The following is an 18,609-nucleotide window of genomic DNA, read 5'->3' as shown; positions in this document are numbered from 1 at the left end:
GTACTTCCCTTGGCTGTAGACCCATCTTGCGAGGTACTGTTGGAGCTGTCCCAGTGCTGCCGTTGTTTTTCTTCTTTGTTTTAGTCTTTACTATTTTTTCCGTCAAGTTTGATTTGTTAGACAGTTACTTTGTTAGCTATTTTTTAGGAAGTGGAACAAGTCAGTTTTTGAAGTCAGTTTTTTGCACGTCTATGTGCAGTTAAAAAAACAGGTTCCTATTAAGCTTGTTCTTGACAGTTTTTGTTCAATGTTAATATTTTCTAGTCTTCTATATCATCTCTCTCTACGAAATCAGAAAATTTGTGAAGGCTGGTTTGTTTCATCTTCATCAACAATTGGTATCAGAGCTACTGTGGGATCTTAAGGGACTGTGAAGTGAGGGTAAGCGAGCCTGCAAAGACAAAGCTGATGGAGGCAGGATCAAGTGGATTCTCTGCAATGGCTGCTCCAGTCTTTACTGGGGAAAATTATCAAGTTTGGGCTGTCAAGATGACAGCATTCTTGGAGGTTCATGATTTGTGGGAGGCTGTGGAGAATGATTATGAAATTGCTCCACTTCCAAACAATTCGACCTTGAATCAGATAAAGTTCCATAAAGAGAGAACCACAAGAAAGGCCAAGGCAAAGTCTTGCCTGTATGCTGCTGTCTCACCCCTTATTTTCACAAGGATCATGAGATGTGATTCTGCAAAGGCAATATGGGATTGCTTGAAGGATGAATACGAGGGAGATGAGAAGATAAGAAGCATGAAGGTGCTGAATCTCTTAAGGGAGTTTGAGAGACAGCAGATGAAGGATTCAGAGTCAGTGAAGGAATACTCTGATAGGCTGATTGGGATAGCTGAAAAGATCAGAGTTTTAGGGACTGACTTGAAGGATGAAAGGCTGGTTCAGAAGATCCTGGTGTCTCTTCCAGAGAAGTTTGAAGCAACCATAGCTTCTCTGGAAAATACAAGAGATTTAGCTGACATAAAGCTTGCAGAATTGTTAAGTGCCCTGCAGGCACAGGAGCAAAGAAGACTGATGAGAAGAGAAGAGCCTGTAGAGGGTGCACTGCAAGCTAAATTGAAGTTCAATGATGGAGGCAAAGGGAAGAAATGGAATCAGTCAAAAGGAAATGCAGGTGACTCCAAGTTTGCAGCGAAAGAAGGAAGTTCTAGTGGGTCTGGCAAATGGAAGAAGAACAAGAAGCCTTGTCAACACTGTGGTGGAACTACTCATCAGTCCTTTAGATGCTGGAGGAGGCCTGATGCTAAGTGCAGAAGATGTCACAAGATGGGTCATATGGAAGCAATATGCAAAGAGAACAATCACCAGCAAGCAGGAGAAGCACAGATAGCAGTGAATGAAACTGAGGAAGAATGCTTGTTTGTGGCTTCCTATTCTGGTTCTCCTGTTGAGAATGATGCATGGCTGGTGGATAGCGGCTGTACCAATCATATGTCTGGCAATTTGAAGCTGTTTAGGAGTCTAGATAGGTCAGTCAGGTCCAAAGTCAGAATTGGCAATGGACAGTATATCGAAGTGCAAGGGAAGGGTACAGTGGCTATTGAAGGAAATCAGGAGGAGAAGCTGATCAGAGATGTTCTCTTTGTGCCAAAAATTGACCAGAATCTATTGAGTGTTGGTCAATTAGTTGAGAGGGGCTATAAGGTGAAGTTTGAAGGAAAGGAATGCCTTATTAATAATGCAAATAGCAAGGAAGTGTTGAGAATGCCAATGAAGGACAAGTGCTTCATGTTCAAGCCACATGAAATGCAACAATTGGCTTTGAAGTGCAAAGAAGAAAATGCAGAGCTATGGCATAAAAGGCTTGGACATGTTCACTGGAAGAACATGTTGTTTATGCAGAGGAATAGCTTGGCAGATGATTTGCCAAGTTTGGAGAAGGAATTTCCACAGTGCAGAACTTGTCTTCTTGGCAAGCAAGCCAGATTTCCTTTCAAAGGAGGGGGCTGGAGAGCATGTGAGAAGCTGCAATTAGTCCACACAGACTTATGTGGACCTATGTCAAAGTCATCTCTCAATGGTAGCAGGTATTTCATTACTTTCACAGATGACATCACTAGGATGAGCTGGATTTACTTTTTGCAAACCAAGTCTGAAGTTGCTGATGTGTTTGTGAAGTTCAAAGCCTTAGTTGAGAATTAGAGTGGGAAGAAAATCAAAATGCTCAGGTCTGATAATGGTTCTGAGTATACTGCTCACAAGTTTAAGTTAAATTGTGAGGAAGCAGGCATTATGCAGCAGTTCACTGCCCCCTATTCACCTCAACAGAATGGGGTCAGTGAGAGGAAAAACAGAAGCATTATGGAAATGGCCAGATGTATGATGCAGGAGAAGATGTTACCTAAGAAGTTCTGGGCTGAGGCAGCTAGTACTGCAATATTCTTGTTGAACAGATTGCCCACAAAGGCCTTAGAGAGGTCAACACCTTTTGAAGCCTGGTATGGTGTTAAACCTTATGTAAAGAATTTAAAAGTTTTTGGGTGTTTGTGTTATACGCATGTTCCTCAGGTCAAGAGGGACAAGCTGGATCAAAAAGCTGAGCCTGGAGTCTTCATTGGATACAGTCTACATTCAAAGGCTTACAGGATTTTTCAGCCTATGACAGGGAAGGTGACTGTAAGTAGAGATGTTGTTTTTCTAGAGGAAGATGAGTGGAATTGGATGGAAGAAAAGAATGCAGAACAGAAGAAATCTGCAGAACAACAACCTGCAACAACTGTACAGGTTGATGAAGTTGTGAATGGATTGGAAGATACTATGGATGATATGCCAGTAAGAGGCACAAGGGCACTTGCTGAAGTTTATGAAAGAAGCAATGTGGCAGTGCTTGAACCAGCTAATTTTGTGGAAGCTAAGGAGGATCAGAAGTGGATTGCAGCAATGCAGGAGGAGTTGACAATGATTCAGAAAAACCACACATGGGAGCTTGTTGACAGACCATCTGACAAGAATGTGATTGGGGTTAAGTGGGTGTTCAGAACAAAACTTAATCTTGATGGTTCTGTCAATAAACACAAAGCTAGACTAGTTGTGAAAGGCTATGCTCAGATATGGGGAGTTGATTATTCTGAAACTTTTGCGCCTGTTACAAGACTTGATACAATCAGGCTACTATTAGCTGTTGCAGCAGAGAAGGGGTGGCCTATATTTCAGCTAGATGTCAAGTCTGCATTTCTGAATGGAGAGCTCGAATAGGAGATTTTTGTTGAACAACCTGAAGGCTTCAGTGTCAAAGGGCAAGAAGAGAAGGTATACAGATTGAGGAAAGCCCTATATGGACTAAAGCAGGCTCCAAGAGCTTGGTATGGAAAGATAGACAGATATTTGCAGGATTTTGGCTTTGTAAGAAGCTTGAGTGAGTTCACTCTTTATGTCAAGAAGGTGAATCACAGTGTTGTAATTCTGTCACTCTATGTAGATGATTTGTTGGTGAGAGGGAATGATGTGGAACTGATAGAGAGGGTGAAGCAAGGTCTATTTGCAGCTTTTGAGATGTCAGACTTGGGAAAGATGGCCTATTTCCTAGGTCTGGAAATCAAACAAACTTCACATGAGATTTTCATCTGCCAAAAGAAATACATGAAGGAAATTTTGAAGAAGTTTCAGATGGAAGATTGTAGAAGTGTCAGCACTCCTATGACTGCTAAGGAGAAGCTACAAAAGAATGATGGAACAGAAGCGGTAGATGCTTCAATGTATAGAAGCTTAATTGGATGTCTCATGTATCTCACAGCAACTAGACCAGATATTTTATTTGCTGTGAGTGTTTTATCCAGGTTCATGAGTAGTCCTAGTCAGTTACATTTGGTCGCTGCAAAAAGGGTCTTGAGATACATCAAAGGAACATTGTTCTTTGGTGTGAAGTTTAGGAAAGGCCAGAAGTTTAAGTTGCAGGGTTTTTCTGATAGTGACTGGGCTGGCTCAGTAGATGACATGAAGAGTACATCTGGGTACTGCTTCACTCTTGGTTCTGCTTGTTTCTCCTGGTGTTCCAAAAAGCAGGAGATTGTAGCTCAGTCCACTGCAGAGGCTGAGTTTATAGCAGCTACTGCAGCTGCAAATCAAGTTTTGTGGCTGAAGAAGATAATGAAGGATCTGTGGTTGAGTTCTTGTGATTGCATTGAAGTTTATGTGGACAATCAGGCTGCTTTAACAATATCACAGAATCCAGTTTTCCATAGCAAAGCCAAGCATTTTAAGATCAAATTCTTCTTTCTGCGTGAAGTGCAACAAAGTGGTGAAGTTAAGTTGGTTTATTGTAGATCAGAAGATCAGCTTGCAGACATGTTCACAAAGCCACTTCAAGTTGAAAGATTTGAGCTGTTAAGGGAGAAAATTGGAGTTTGCAGCAGCAACTGATCCAAGGAGGAGTTTGTTGGAGCTGTCCCAGTACTGCTGTTGTTTTTCTTCTTTGTTTTAGTCTTTTCTGTTTTTTCCGTCAAGTTTGATTTGTTAGATAGTTACTTTGTTAGCTATTTTTTAGGAAGTGGAACAAGTCAGTTTTTTAAGTCAGTTTTTTGCACGTCTGTGTGCAGTTAAAAAAACAGGTTCCTATTAAGCTTGTTCTTGACAGTTTTTGTTCAATGTTAATATTTTCTAGTCTTCTATTCCATCTCTCTCTGCAAATCAGAAAATTTGTGAAGGCTGGTTTGTTTCATCTTCATCAACAGGAACGTTTTGCCGGTTCCTTGCTGGCCCAAAATCGAAGTCCTATGGATCCACTCCGATTTCTTCTTGATCCGCTTCATTATTTCCTCCTTCTCGGCCTCGTGACATAAGAAGTTTGTCGGTGCTTGCCGATCCCAGAAACTAGTCAGCCTCGCCAATTTTTGGCTTTGCAATGGAACACTAGCATGGGAGGAGGAACTAGCAGGTTTCTTTTTCCTCCGGTCCTCGGCCTCCTCCTTCAAGAACTTCTCATCACACAACTCCTCCATCATATTCGCCAGTATGGACAACTCTTTCCACAGCTTGTACTTGGAGACGAGTGTGGCTAGCGGCCTTGCAGCCATGCGCAGGGCCTCGTGCCTATTGCGGGCCTCTCGGAGGTGGAACTTGTCGATGAATTCCTCAGCATAGTACATGGCTTGGAGGAGCCGCCCCGACCACTCCATGATTTTGGATGGTCTGTATTGAGTGGAAATGAACTCTTGGATCGTGGCCAGCTTCGCCTTGGCATCCTTCGTGCGGGCCTTCATCCATAAGCTCATGATGCACGCTGGGTGAGAGAGCAAGATATCTAGTTTCTGCGACACGATCTGGGCAGCGGCTTTGGCGACCATTGTGCAGCTTCTCGTGTCGGAAGCAGCCATGGCAAATCAATATGTTTGTTTCGAGCAATGTCGTGTGGGTGTGTCTGTTGGCTTGTTTGCTTGGATTGAATAACTTGTGGGGAAATATTATTCTCTCTCTATAGATTTTCTTCATTTTTATATGCTATTCTTGGTGTGGCCTCTCCTGTCTTCAACAAGCTTTGTTTAATTCTTTTGCTTGTGCTATTTTTGACCGTGAGACAGGGGAGAAAGTATCTCTCAGAATGATTATAATAAAGATAAACCTAGTCCGGTAAAGTTGTGTTCTTTTAATATAACAATATTACATATCCATCTGAGTATATGTGAAAAGATAATCAATTCATTTATTACTGTCGGACTAGGAGTTGCAGAGACAAGTAAAATTGGCCTATCAAAAATTTAATTTTTTGTGATGAAATTCTATCCATCTTAAGAATTTAACACCTTACCAACACCAGTGATCTGAGATCAAATGAGAACATTCGCTCGCTTATCTTGTCTAATATAAAATACTAAAATCCATTCAAAGAAAATCATTACTTTTCTTCTGGATTTTGGCAATTAGACTTGGCTTTCAAATTGCTGGAGATATTAGATGTTTACAAATTTTAAGATCAATTACACACATTATCAACTTGTCCATATAAAAACACTTGCTCCAAGAGAATATATCTCACCATATGAAGTACGTCAATATCATGTCATTATCACATATTAGATAGTACGTGATAGGAATTTTACCATGTAAGCTGTGTACTGGTGTGTGTTCTTTTTATAATTGTGTTTTATATTTTGTTCGTTTTATCTGTGCTTTTCTTCAAACGGGTGCCTCTCCTCTGGATTGATTCTTGACTAAGCCAAATTATGACTGACGGACTTGAAAGCATCCGGTGCTTTTGTCATTGGTAGGTTAAATAATTAACAAGCCAATCCAATTTTGCTAAAGTTCGGACTCAAAGGTGAGAGAATTAGAGAGGAACATTAGGTTCAGACTTGAAGATGAGACGAGTTCACGCAGTTGATATATTAGCGATGTGATGAATTGTTATTTGGCAGTGATCATGACCCGCTTATTATAATCTTAACTTGTAACCTACAGCTTCATTAGTATGTCCACTTACTAAGATTATTACTACAGGTGAGTCTTGCAAAATTTTCGAATAATAGAGTAGTAAAAAGTTAAAACATTAATGGTATAAAGGAATTCATAAGAACCAGCCTTTTTTCTTCCCTCAAGCTAACCATGTTCCTCGGTCATTCTTTGCTTGGAGATGTCTTATGGGTATAAGATGCTTGTGCCTTCCTATGATCTTGTTTTCACTTTATCCTTTCAACAGAACGGTTGGAATATGGATGTCGTTCCTCAAAATACTCGCACTTCAGCTGGACATTATAGCAAGAGTACCCGGTAAAGAAGATATAGTCTTTTGTTTGATATTTTCTGGACAATCCACCTGCATATCACTATAGATTTCATATGGCTATCCAGTTATCAAAACATAGTGAAATCAATTAACATTGACGATAGTACGTAGCTTATATAAAACTAAAGGACAGGACAAGACGATGCTCTTATATCATTTTATTGACCGGTTGATCTTCGAAGAGGCTTTCTCATCATCTCCAGTAATAGCTAAGATCTCAATTCATCGTACAATGCCACACTAGACAACAATCCCTACTGCAATATACAGTTTGCAGGTCTATAGAAAATCTGCCATATCATTGTGTGTGTGTTTTTTTTTCTCCTTCACAATAAATCCTATTACTTCATCAACAGGAGGATCTTTAGAAGTAGGGAACGCCAATTAGTTTTGCAAGCGTCCCATTCTTTCCCAGTGTGCATTGACAAATACACAAGTTCTTTTGGATCTTATTAATAGTTGAAATCCTCTTCAATCTACAACTTCGTGAAGGAGACATGCTTGCACCAACACAAACTCAGATACAAAGTTTTTCGATAAAAAGGACAATTATAACAGTTTGAAAGCCCACACAAAGGGACCACACCAAAAATGACCAGATCAAGATCTGATTGGATTCATTATGATTGGCTGTTCTTGAGGTATTTTATCAATCCGTAGTGACGATTTGACTCCCAAAATAGCGTCGTCTAGTTACTTGAGTTTTGATATTTGTTTTTTCCTTAATTGATATGATTTCAAGTTCATGGGTTCAAGTAGTTTTCATTGTTGGTCTTGGCATTTCCAGATGAGTGATACTTAAGTCTTCTTTGAATTTTAAACTCATATTTCGAGAGTAACAAAGATTAGATATATTATGTGCAAGGTATTATTTGATTAAAAAGCAAAAGTGATGTTTAAAGCATGTTTGTTTTATAAAACTGGATGGGGCATTTATTACCATTTTTGGTTGTTCGAGATGATAAAATATCCTTTAAAATAGTTTGTATTGATTATTTATGGTTGAGAAATGCTTTGTGAAAGGGATTGCGAAAGGTTATAAGCACTAATTTATGAATTATGAAGTATATTTGTGATGTCGAATTGAATTGCCAAAGGATAAATGTTATGATTTATGAAATGTATTCTGATTTATGAGATAGATCATGGATTTGATTTTGTGAGTTATTAGAGGATGAGATGGTGATTTGATACTCCTTGTCACTATATCTATATTCCATTATGGGATTGAGTCTACATACTGTTTTCAGGATTTCCTTATGGGCCAAGCCAACGGCTAATATAGGGGGAGACCTAGCCAAGGGGGAATCTTGATTGTCTTTGTCATGGGACGTTAAGCGTGACTATAGTTAGATATTGAGAACAGTAGATTGATTTATGGAATGGACCATTGATGTTTGATTTGATATTATTGATTAAATGAGTGTTTTTTAAATGTAAGCTCAGTTGAAATGAAATTACTCATATCCGATTTGGTACATAAATGATATCCTGGATTTGGATTATTGAGCTTCCGGAATTACTTTTAAAAATATGCATAGTGGGTGCCCAATTGCTTAGAAGAGATATATATTACTCTATGAGCTATGATTGTTCATTTCATTCATTCCAAATGTTTTTTAGGTTTATCGACTAACAAGAAGTATGACAAGAGTGCTATCAGTGGGGAACATTTGGTAGATGGACTTTTGCATAGTTATATATATCTAAGATGATATGTGTCAGGTTTAGATGAGTTGGACATGTATATATGCTTTTGGTAGATTTTAGAAACTCTGATTTTGTAACTAACTTCTTATTCTGTTGAATATATATAAATGAATATATATATATATATATATATATTTTGATAATAGGTTTTTGTTTATTTGTGTTTAATACTACGTCCTTCGGATAAGAGAATAGCGGTGTCATTTCCATAAACTTGTAGAATTCGAGGTGTGACTCTTGTACCTCGCCTTGATCTTTTGGTTATACATTTTGTTCCTCAAAGAGCAAGTTCGGAATTTTTTATGACAATAATCAAAGTTAAGTTAATAACCAAATGTAAAGATGTTGGGCTTAATGTATATCCTCTCACTCCACTAACAATAGTCCTGAGAGATGAAAAAGATTTGTCCATCGCACTTCATTGATTATCTGACAAATATATAGGTACACGCATGTGAGGAATTTGAGTATAAAGAACAAGTCGCTTGTGGAGGTGCACAAAATGTGATCCGGACACCACTTAACCATTAAACAATAAAATAAATAAAGAATATGTCTAGGAAGAAATTGGCCGACAATTGTAAGACTCGGTACAAAAGAAGAAATACCGTGGGTATCTCTTCGGCTTGGAGAGAGAAACATATTGTCTAAGACATCGTAAAGACCGAAAAAATCCAAGGACTTCTTGTGACGGTGTGCTGCACCACCAAAAACATGATGACGGGCGACGAGCAAAGCCATCCCTCGGAGCCAGAATACCTGTCCTTAATATGCATTAGCGAGGGCCCTTCGTCCATCTACTTATACTCGTTCTGCTAAAAGGGGGTCGGTGACGGTTTTGTACGGCTCCTTGTCGGCCTATCGGGGACGGATAGAAAAACCGCCACAGCCGGTAAAGGCTTATTATATTAGAGACGTCTATCCTGTCCTTAGTAGTTTCTAAAGTATTATGCGATTTTTGCATGCCCTGTTATAGTGTGGACGGTAAAAACCTACGCTAGAGTAGTCTGATGCGTATGGAGTCGACAGTCCCTAAAATAAGTAAATGTTGCCCAACAGACCAAATTTCATGTATCCTCCCGTGCACAAAGGAAAAATAATTAAATCGGGATCAACTCATAGTAAAAAAAATCGTAGATTTTTGGAGTGAATCCATATTATACAAAAACCATCGATATATTGTATCTGTTAGGATTCGTCACATAATCACAAAGAAACTAGAGAGTAAAAGCGAAAAAGAGAATTTGAGATATAAGGTTTTATCCTGATTCACTCTTAAACTAGGGTCATGTCCATTTGAGAATTCCACTATAATTAGCATCTTAAACCTCTCTATTACATCTCTCAATTATAAGAGAAAGAGAATATATATAGGCAATAATTTGATTCAAAATACACTACAAAAAAATAAGGATTTAGCCACAAAAAATTAGCGACGAAAAATAATTCGTCGCTAATTGCGACAGAATTTGCGACGAAAAAAAATTCCTTGCTAATTTACGATGAAAAAAAATTCGTGGCTAATTTGCAACGGAATTTGCGACGAAAAATTTTTCGTGGCTAATTTGCGACGAAAATTTTTCGTGGCTAATTTACGACGGAATTTGCGACGAAAAATTTTCCGTGGATAATTTGCAACGGAATTTGCGATGAAGAATTTTCCGTGGCTAATTTGCGATGGAATTTACGACGAAAAATTTTCCGTGGCTAATTTGCGACGGAATTTGTGATGAAAAATTTTTCGTGGCTAATTTACAACGGAATTTGTGACGAAAAATTTTCCGTGGCTAATTTGCAACGGAATTTGCGACGAAAAAAAATTCGTGGCTAATTTAGCTATGGATTTAGTCACGAAAATAAACTCTTGCTTCACTTTCCCGACTATTTTTTTTTTGTGGCTAAATCCGCGGCTAAATTAGTTGTAAATATATGTCTTGAATTTTATGTACTCGATCCGGTTCAACATTCGACCCGACATATTTTTTGTGCGACCCCAACCCTCCGCGTCACGAACAAATTTCTATGGTGGTTTGCCCAAGCTAGAGTGAGCGAGCAAATGTTGTGGGGGATTCGGGGGCGTAGCCCTAGAAATTTTTTTTGGGGAGCCCTATTTATACTGTGGCTAGGTTTTTTCATTGATTTAGCCACGGAAATAAATATAGTAGGAAAATGCCGCGATACTTAATTTTTGTGGCTAAATCTGTGGCTAATTAGCCACGGATTTAGCCACGGAAATAAATATAGTATGGAAATGCCACGATACTTAATTTTCGTGGCTAAATCCGTGGCTAATTAGCCACGAATTTAGCCACGGAAATAAATATAGTAGGGAAATGCCGCAATACTTAATTTCCGTTGCTAAATCCGTAGCTAATTAGCCACGGAAATTAATATATTAAAAATTCGGCGTGTGTGGGCAATTCGTGGCTAAATTCGTGGCAATCATGGTAAAAATAAGAATGTCACGGAGCCATTTGAAGAAACCATGGTAAAGTTTTCTCTTCCTTCATAATGATTATTTTTACTAAATAAGTTATAGAGAAGTTTGTCTATTTACGTTATGACATTAACAATGTTTTACAAATGCAGGAAGGAGGCTTGCGATGACAACTGTTACAATGAAATTACATAAATCAATTTCTTTAAAATTCTATTTGATAGTATTCAACCACTGATAATGAATGTTCTTACAAAATTCTAAGTTGCTAATCTGTTTAAAAAGATGATATTTAAAAAAAAAAATCCTTTGCAAGGTCCCAAGGTATAATAAGAGTAAATACACTTTTTGATATATTTTCTTCATATTTTGTATTTTATAAATACCTGAATTTTCACTACTATTTCCATGGATTATGATGAAAGTAAAGATTAAGGTTGAGGTATGAAAGTAAAGATTAAGGCTAGTAAAAATGAAATTCGTGACTAAATCCGTGGTAAATTTGCCACGGATTTAGCCGCGAATTTGAAAAAAAATGAATTAAGCGTGTGTGGGCAAATTTTTACAAATTCGTGGCTAAATTCGTGGCAAATTAGCCATGGATTTAGCCACGAATTTGAAAAATAGGCTAGTAAAAATGAAATTCGTGGCAAAATCCGTGGCAAATTTGCCACGAATTTGAAAAAAAATGAAGGGTTAATATCACAAAAAACCCTAAACTAGTACATTTGTGACAATTTTACCCAAAACTATTTTTTTTACCATAAAAAACCCAAAACTGGTACACTTGTGACAAATCTACCCCGAACTATTTTTTTGATCGCCAAAAACCCCAAACTGGTATACATGTGACAATTTTACCCCGAACTAATTTTTTAATATTATTTTTTATTTTTCGAAATTTTTTATTTATTTTTTATTTTTTTCTTTACTTTTTCTTTTCCTTTCTTTCAATCTCTGGCCGGTCGCCGGACCGGCGACCGGCCAGAGGCGGAAGCCGGCGAGGTCGGCCCCGCCGGCCACTGGCGAGGCTTGACCTCACCAGCGTTGGGCGAGGTCGGCCTCGCCTTGCAACGGCAAGGTCGAGCCTCGCCAGATCTGGCGGGGGCCTGGCCACGCCGGCCGCTGGCGAGGCACAACCTCGCTAGCATTGGGCGAGGTCGGCCTCGTCCTGCAATGGCGAGGTCGGCCTCACCCAACGCTGGCGAGGCTCGACCTCGCCAGCGGCCGACGGGACCGGGCCCTCGCCAGATCTTGCAAGGTTCGACCTCACAGTTGCAGGGCGAGGTCAGCCTCGCCGGCGTTGGGCGAGGTCGGCCTTGCCTTGCAGGCCGACGCCGACCTCGCCTAATGCCAGCGAGGTCGAGCCTCGCCAGTGGCCGGCGGGGCCGACCTCACCGGCTAGAGGTTGAAGAGAAAGGAAAAAAAAAAGTAAAGAAAAAACAAAAAAATAAATAAATAAATTGGTAAAATAAAAAATAATATTAAAAAATTAGTTCGGGGTAAAATTGTCACAAGTATACAAGTTTGGGGTTTTTTGTGGTCAAAAAAATAGTTCGGGGTAAATTTGTCACAAGTTTACCAGTTTTTGGTTTTTTATGGTAAAAAAAAATAGTTTTGGGTAAAATTGTCATAAATGTACCAGTTTAGGGTTTTTGTGGTATTAACCCAAAAATGAAGTAGGCGTGTGTGGGCAATTTTATATGAATTGCCACGAATTTAGCCATGAATTTGAAAAAAAAAATGAATTAGGCATGTATGGGCATTTTTTTTCAAATTCGTGGCTAAATCCGTGGCAAATTTGCCATGGATTTAACCACGAATTTGAAAAAAAATGAATTAGGCGTGTGTGGGCAATTTTTTTCAAATTCGTAGCTAAATCTGTGGCAAATTTGCCACGAATTTCATTAAAGGCTAGTAAAAATGAAATTTGTGGCAAAATCCGTGGCAAATTTGCCACGGATTTAACCACGAATTTGAAAAAAAATGAATTAGCCGTGTGTGGGAAATTTTTTTCAAATTCGTGGCTAAATCCGTGGCAAATTTGCCACGGATTTAGCCACGAGCTTCAAAAAAATGAATTAGGCGTGTGTGGGCAATTTTTTTCAAATTTGTGACTAAATCCGTGGCAAATTTGCCACGGATTTAGCCACGAATTTTAAAAAAGGCTAGTAAAAATGAAATTCGTGGCAAATTTGCCACGGATTTAGCCACGAATTTCATTAAAGTCTAGTAAAAATGAAATTCGTGGCTAAATCCGTGGCAAATTTACCATGGATTTAGCCACGAATTTGAAAAAAATGAATTTTGCCACGGATTTAGCTACGAATTTCATTTTTACTAGACTTTAATGAAATTCGTGGCTCAATCCGTGGCAAATTTGCTACGGATTTTGCCACGAATTTGAAAAAAATTGCCTACACACGCCTAATTCAATTTTTTTTCAATTGCCACGGATTTTGCCAAGAATTTCATTTCTACTAGCCTTTGTTCAAATTCGTGGCTAAATCCGTGGTAAATTTACCACGAATTTGAAAAAAATTGAATTAGGCGTGTGTGGGCAATTTTTTTCAAATTCGTGGCAAATTTGCCACGGATTTAGCCACGAATTTCATTAAAGTCTAGCAAAAATGAAATTCGTGGTAGAATCCGTGGCAAATTTGCCACGGATTTAGCCACGAATTTGAAAAAAATGAATTAGGCATGTTTGGGCAATTTTTTTCAAATTCGTGGCTAAATCCATGGCAAATTTGCCACGAATTTGAAAAAAATTGAATTAGTCGTGTGTGGGCAATTTTTTTCAAATTGGTGGCAAAATCCGTAGCAAATTTACCACGGATTTAGTCACGAATTTGAAAAAAATGCCCACACACGCCTAATTCATTTTTTATGAAATTTGTGGCTAAATCCGTGGCAAATTTGCCACGGATTTCATAAAAAATGCCCACACACGCCTAAGTTATTTTTTTAAAAATTTGTGGCTAAATCCGTGGCAATCATTTTTTTATGAAATTCGTGGCTATATCCGTGGCAAAGCAAATTTACCACAAATTTAGCCACGAATTTCATAAAAAAATACCCACACACGCCTAATTCATTTTTTTTCAAATTCGTGGCTAAATTCGTGGCAAATTTACCACGGATTTAGCTACCAAAATAAACTCTTGTTTCACTTTCCCGATTTTTTTTTAATTTCGTTGGTAAGTCCGTGGCTTTGTTTAGCGACGAACTCTTATGTCCGTGGCAAAATTCCCTAATTTTGCTCCCCGCCCTCTTTTAAATTTGCCCGCCCTCACCCCAATTTTTCTCTCTCTCTGTTATTCCTCAGATCCTCCCCTTCCGCCAAACACCTCTCCGTCGCTCCCTCCTCCCCTCCACCAGCCATGATGGCCACCCTCACCGCCACCGCCGCCGTCGCCTCCTCCTCCGTCGCCATCCGCCCGTTTCGCTCCCACAAGCCCTCCCGTGCGCCCGCCGGGATCCGGTGCTCCGTCGCGGAGGGCCCCACGATCTCCCAGCCGAGGGTCGCCGGCGGGGGACTGGTTGATTGCGTGGTGGTCGGGGGCGAGATCAGCGGGCTCTGCATCGCCCAGGCGCTCGCCACGAAGCACCGCGACAGGGCCCCCGACGTGGTCGTCACCGAGGCCAGGGGCCGCGTCGGCGGCAACATCACCACCGTCGAGAGGGACGGCTACCTGTGGGAGGAGGGCCTCAATAGTTTCCAGCCATTCCGAGATTTGTACGTTCCCATTCCGAGATTTATACGTTCCGTCGGTCCCATTCCGAGATTTGTACGTTCCGTCTACTCTGATTTTGTGACCTTCTTATTGAAGTTCTCGAGTATGTTCGTGTGTCAACTGATAAATACATCATCAGATTATTGTAATGGTTGTCGTTGCTCTTGTTTCGTTAGAATTGGGTATAGTCTTGATCGAGAAATGGAGATGATGTTTGTGAGTTTATAGGGTAAATGGGTCAGGATAGGGTGCTTTGCAAGTGTTTGATGAATGACCCAGTTCTCCAATTTGAGAATAGACGTGCAATTTTGGACCTTTTTTTATGCTGTTGCGAATAGCGGGGCGAGGCTCCAATCGGCGTGAGTTCTTTCTTGGGTGTTCTTCCTTTTATTTTTCTGGGGAAAAGGAAGAAAATGGAGAGGACAAAGCAATCGTTGGATAGATGCTCAAGAACACTCAGACTTCACTTGCAGAAGGTAGTGCTTCATGTGTTAATTTTTGTGAAGCTTTCGTTGGATAGATGCTTGCGACCTTTTTTAGCCAGGTTATGGCTGCTATTGGAGGAAATACTGCAGGTCCAGGTAGGAGGACTTTAATTTTAAGTCCTTGAGTTAATAACTATTTTAGTTCACATTTCTATTATGGTATTGATTTTCATCTTTTGTTTTTATGTGCACAGGGGATGCTGTTGTCAATGTTTACATAAACCATGAAAAGAAGTTTGCTTTTGTGGAAATGAGATCTGTTGAGGAGGCAAGCAATGCAATGGCCTTAGATGGCATTATCTTTGAGGTAAGTTCAATTACATTTTTAACATAATTCTACATTTTTTCTTGCGGTGGATCTGCCCCCTTTTTTCAAGGACATTCATATATCTACAACATTGACAAAACGTTAACTAGTTTGAATTTTTGTGCAGGGAGCGCCTCTGAAGGGGCCCAGTGATTACAACCCCTCCCTTGCAGCAACTCTTGGTCCTAGCCAACCTAATCCTAACCTAAATCTTGGTGCGGTTGGTTTAACCCCGGGTTCTGCTGGTGGGCTTGAAGGTCCTGACCGCATTTTTGTGGGTGGATTACCATATTACTTTACAGAAGTGCAAGTGAGGGAGCTGCTGGAATCTTTTGGTCCTCTTAGGGGTTTTGATCTAGTGAAAGACAGGGAAGACTGGAAATTCCAAAGGCTATGCTTTTTGCGTTTATCAAGATCTCTCAGTCACGGATATAGCTTGTGCAGCTCTCAATGGCATTAAAATGGGCGACAAGACTCTCACTGTTAGGCGTGCTAACCAGGGTGCAAACCAATCAAAACCTGAACAGGAGAGTGTTTTGTTGCATGCACAGCAGCAGATAGCTCTGCAGGTGAAAGGTTTTTACATTCATCGTTGAGGAGTGCTTTTGCATGGTCATGTTTTTCTACAATTTCAATTTTTTGGCTAATTCTTGCAATTTCAGTTCCGTGAATTATAGCAGCATTGTTGACATATTCTCGAGTATATTCATAGTAGTTTTTTTCAGCGTCATCTCCGCTTTTATTTTATTTTGCATCTGTGAGTTGGAACTTTAACTGAGATGTGGTTCATTGAATGTGTGACATTGGTTTCTTCTTTTTAATTTGTCTTGTTACGATTATGTCCTCAAGTCTAAATTACCAAGGCTTTTTAACTTTTGCAGAAGCTTATGTATCAACCTGGTGCACTTGCTACTAAAGTGGTATGTCTAACACAAGTAGTTACTGAGGATGAGCTTAAAGATGATGGGGAGTATGAAGATATATTGGAGGATATGAGACAAGAAGGCGGAAAATTTGGTAAGAACTGTCTATATAGTTCTTGTTAATTTCTACTCTTATTTTGAGGTTTTTGACTCGCCAAAAGTATATTAATATTTTTGTTCTTTCTTTGTGCTGTATCTCTGTTTTACAGCTTTTTCTTGTTCCACATTCTGCTTAAAGAATCAGGCCTAACATTCAGAAAGAAGTTTCCAAAGCCTTATATCTTCACCTAGATTTCAAAATCTAAGCTCTTTTCTTCGTTCTAATGATACTTGTTTTGCAGGTAATTTGGTGAATGTGGCCATACCTCGTCCCAGACCAGACGGAGAACCTTCCGCAGGTGTTGGAAAGGTAATTCTACCACCTGCTATGGGCAATGCTCCTCCCTGGGTATCTGCGTTTGTCTGCATTTTTCTCCCTCTGGGTGTTGGGAATACATGGTTGCTCATGTGTCTTTCTGCTTTTGGTTTTTTTATGACGTTTGGAGGAGGGGGTAAGGAGTGTTGGCTGCTACCATGTTACAATACTCTCCCATCATAAGTTGCAAATCATCTGTTATATTATGATTCGTTGTCTGATTATTTTCTATCCTCTGTGGCCAATGTGCCTACTGTGCAAGACTTAGGAAATGATGGATTTGGGGGTTGATAATGTAGTGCTTTGTTGCCATAAAAGACCTGACCGCAAATTAATAATTGTAGTGCTTTGTGGCCAATCCTTGGTAATGGACCATCCTCTACTGAAAATTGTAGATGAGGGTCGAGATCATGTCTCCTTTGGTGCCCTGAACAAGTGATATTAAATTGCCAATCCAGGTTTCTTATCACTGATGCAATTGCTGGATTCCAGAAAATGCTCTGCATGGATCCTAGAAGAAGCAAGATGCTTTGCAAGAACTTCACGATCTTATTACTCGAAGAGATCCCGAGCATGGCAAAATACCCTTGAGAGGATTATGTTCAAGTACATTGAGCTATGTGTTGATAGGCGGAGGGGGAGATTTGCCAAGGATGTTCAAGTACATTGAGCTATTTGTTCAAGTACATGGAAAATGTAGATGAATGTATTGCATTTTCATATTATTATAATAGTTTGATCACATTGAGCTATATGTTCAAGTACATGGAAAATGTAGATGAATGTATTTCATTTTCATATTATTATAATATTTTGATGTTATTAAGTGCTTAATCAATGTTAAATACAAATTCTAGAAATTAATTTTGCTTTAAATTACATTTAAAATCGAATAAGAAAATGAAATACATTCATTTTGGTGGGTAATTTAAATTACCCACGATTTTTGCCACGAATAAGTTCGTCGCAAAAAACTGACAAAAAAAAAATTGGTGGCAAATTAGCCACGAATTTTGCCACGAAATGTGTTTGTCGCAAATTAGCGATAAATTTTGCCACGAATAATTAGCAACGATTTTTGCCACCAAAATATTTCGTCGCAATTTTGCGACCAACAAAAAAATTTTTGAAAAAAATAGCGACGAATTTTGCCACGAATATAGTTTGTAGCAAATTAGCGACGAATTTTGTCACGAATAATTTGTTACGAATAAAGTTCGTGGTAAATTAGCAACGAATTTTGCCACGAATATAGTTTGTAACAAATTAGTCACGAATTTTGCCACAAATAATTAACGACGAATTTTGCGACGAATTTTGTTTCGTGGCAAATTAGCCACGAATAATTAGCGACGAAAATTGAAATTTTCCGTCGCAAAATTTTGCGACGGCCTATTAGCGACGAATTTTTTTCCGTCACTACTTTCGTCGCAAATTCGTTTAGCGACGAATTTTGCCAAAATTTTCGTGGCAAAATTCGTCAGTAAAACCAACTTTTTTTGTAGTGATAGGAAACATCTTTCTATGAAACCTACTCAAATTAGGAAACTATGAACGTATTCAAAATAGAAAACCTAATTGAATTATAAAACTTTCCTTTTTCGGGCTCAAACTATAAAAGCCCTCTAACGTCTCGAGAGTGCTGCCCCCGCGACCCACGCCCGCTCACTGTAGAGCACTACTCCCATGCCTTCTTGTCGATGGGGAGTATGAACTACACTCAAACATATTCTCACTTGGTGAATACTCCACATGCTCCTTTAGACCCAATACAAATGTACACCATTCAAACTTTTCTGTATTCATTGCTTTGGTAAAAAAATCTACAATATTCACCTATGTCAATTTTCTCCAACACTATAGCTTTT

General features: G+C 39.2%; 1 pseudogene; it reads left to right on the top strand.

Annotated features, from left to right (window-relative positions):
• Positions 1 to 15,038: 15,038 nt before the first annotated feature.
• Positions 15,039 to 17,332, top strand: LOC115682630 (splicing factor U2af large subunit A-like; annotated as a pseudogene).
• The last annotated feature ends 1,277 nt before the right edge of the window (positions 17,333 to 18,609 follow it).

The sequence above is a fragment of the Syzygium oleosum genome, unplaced genomic scaffold (genome assembly GCF_021117445.2).
Source record: "Syzygium oleosum isolate NSW1041296 unplaced genomic scaffold, Sole_v2.1 Sole_v2.26, whole genome shotgun sequence".
In the NCBI taxonomy this organism is placed as follows: Eukaryota; Viridiplantae; Streptophyta; class Magnoliopsida; order Myrtales; family Myrtaceae; genus Syzygium; species Syzygium oleosum.
This window is presented reverse-complemented; position numbering and strand designations above follow the sequence as displayed.